Here is a 2,647-nt window from a genome sequence, read left to right on the forward strand (position 1 = left end):
ATTATCGTGTGAAATCGACTCTGAAGTGTCGAGATTGCTAATGAACAGCTCGTAAGTCCCATTCCAAAGACGAACATCATAGTTCCAAGAAGGTGTATCTACAAATATGGTGTATATCATAAGCAACTTATCGATTTAGTTGTTATATATGCATTAGTGCATATAATGTTCTAAAGCTAAACCATAGATATACAAAGTCTCATTAGCATGATTATCCCTAGCACCTCTAATAGAGTTCTTAATCAATTTTTTAGTAATAAATGGGTGTTAAGCACTTAATTTAAGAAATCTCTAAATTGTTGTTCTCCAATGCAAGTATCTTATTTAGAGGTTCTTATAAAATAAAAAGAAAACATTGAGACACAAAATATTTCAAACACACTCTACAAAAGTTCACAAGAACACAAGTAATAGCATCGTAGTCATGACAAGAGACATGAATCATAAAGAGTAGAAGTATTTCAAGACACAAAACATTAACATAAGAAGTGGATACCTTCTTGATCCTGAGCTTGAACAAGACCAATAATAGCAAAAGCTCTTAGTACCATCAACAATAACGGTAGCCACACTCTCTGCACTGGATCACATCCCCACTGCAAAATGACATATGTCTCAATGAATCAGAGGAATTAAGCAAACAACAAGTGAGATCAAAGAGGTCAAAGAGGTCAAACAACAGGTCAAAGAGCCGGAGCCGGATCGTTATCCTCCTCCTTCTCCAGTGGTGGTGGATCAACAGCTTGATCAAGAAGAGGTTCGGTTCCTCCTTTGAGGAGAGAAAGAGAGATGAGAGAGAGAAATACTTTGTCGACGTGTGTCCCATAAGCAGCGACTCTTGTAATGCTTAATTAAGCAGCGCCTCTTGCATTAATAGGTAATTTTTATTTTCTTTTAAATCATAATTATCTTAGCAACCCTATTAAGCGCCTGCGATATTAATGCTCTTAGTGGCTTCTACCATAAGTATTATCACCTTCCCACGATTCACAGAATATTGCACAAACGACTCTGCGACATACAGATGTCCCTGCACCGATCAAATACCAGAGGGACAGATAGGAGTTAAAGCTCACGAGCACCCATTTTAGGTGCTAAAATTTGTAAAAAAAATTATAGAAAAATTGTAGGGCATCAAATTTTTTGGTGTAATGATTTATGGGTAAAAACAAATTTCGTCCTTTAGGAATCCAAATACATAAGATCGGGCCTGGGGAGAGCATAATAGTTTTAGAGTATAATGTGTTGCTTCTGTAAGATGCAAATAGATAAGATAAATTTACACTGAGGATTCAAACATTAAGCAACTAAATACTGATACAACTCTCTTTATATTCACGCGGGTGATTATATCGACAAATATCTTTGTACAAACCCAAACGCAAACGCATGCACTTATAAATTCTACGACAATCCGATCTGCCGATCCAATCCTAAGCCCAATATTCTCTTTGGTTTCCAGTACTAGTTAATTCGGTTTAATTAATCGAAATATTATACTTCTCAACTCTTGTACTTTTCTGCCAACAGTACATGTTAGCATGTCACAAGAATAATGACACTCTCATCTTAGAAAAAATAAAAGAACAAGAAGAATGACATTCCCCGTGTCCAAACAACAACCACATGGACTTGATTTGCGCGAGTTTCAATCAGTTCTCTTGCCCACATGTGTTTATCTGATCTATCCTAGCCACATATCCACCACTACCTTCTTAATCTTAAGAAATTGTTATGACCATTTCCAATAAGGTGCTGTTCTTTTGCTCATCCAGCTGAATTTTAAAAACTCATTTCAATTTTTCACCCAAATGAGGATGAATTTTGATGGTGCATCTGCATGCAAGTGCATCTAGTTAAGTATAAAATGATAAATGGCAAAATAACTTCTTAAAATTAAAATATTATTTTCGAACCAAAAATCCTATATTTTCCCATATACATTTTTCCGTCAAAACCGAAAAATGCATTTTCTCGCCAAAACTGACACACTTTTCGCCAAAACCACAAAAATACGTTTTTCCCCAAAAAGCGTAAAAATGCACATTTCCATAAAACATACATTTCGGCCAAACTAGTAACCCACACTTTTCGGCTAAAACGGTAAAAATACACTTTCCCGCCAAAATCTTGAACCGCACTAAAACCGAAAATCATACTTTCCCGCCAACACAGTAAAAACACACTTTGTCGCCAAAAATTGCAAAATACATTTTTCCACCAAAACTGGAAAACACACATTTTCCCGCAAAAACCGAAAAAATGCATTTTTTATAGTCAAAACCGGAAACGCATTTTTCCATCAAAAACGTAAAAACATATTTTTCCGTAAAAACTGCAAAACACATTTTTCCGTCAAAACCAGAAAAACGGATTTTTTCGCCAAAACCGGACAAACACATTTTCTCACCAAAACCGGACAAACGTATTTTCCCGCTAAAAACGCATGTTCCTGCCAAAATCGAGAAAATGCATTTCCCGCTAAAAACCAAAACCGTATGTTCCCACCAAAACTGCAAAACGCAATTTCTGTCAAATCTGCAAATATACGTTTTCTCCAAAAAAGCGTAAAAATGCACATTTCCATAAACACACACTTTTTGGCCAAACCAGTAAAACCTTACTTTTCGCCCAAAACGGTAAAAAT

The 2,647-nt window shown here is 35.9% G+C and overlaps 1 long non-coding RNA gene across 1 annotated transcript; it reads right to left on the bottom strand.

Moving 5' to 3' along the window:
• Positions 1-355: 355 nt before the first annotated feature.
• On the bottom strand, positions 356-2,267 carry LOC106419526. Its single transcript, XR_002664049.2, has 2 exons — positions 681-2,267; positions 356-596 (listed from the first exon to the last, which is right to left on the bottom strand). It is a non-coding gene; the product is annotated as an uncharacterized LOC106419526 (long non-coding RNA).
• Between the last annotated feature and the right edge of the window lie 380 nt (positions 2,268-2,647).

The sequence above is a fragment of the Brassica napus genome, chromosome A3 (genome assembly GCF_020379485.1).
Source record: "Brassica napus cultivar Da-Ae chromosome A3, Da-Ae, whole genome shotgun sequence".
In the NCBI taxonomy this organism is placed as follows: Eukaryota; Viridiplantae; Streptophyta; class Magnoliopsida; order Brassicales; family Brassicaceae; genus Brassica; species Brassica napus.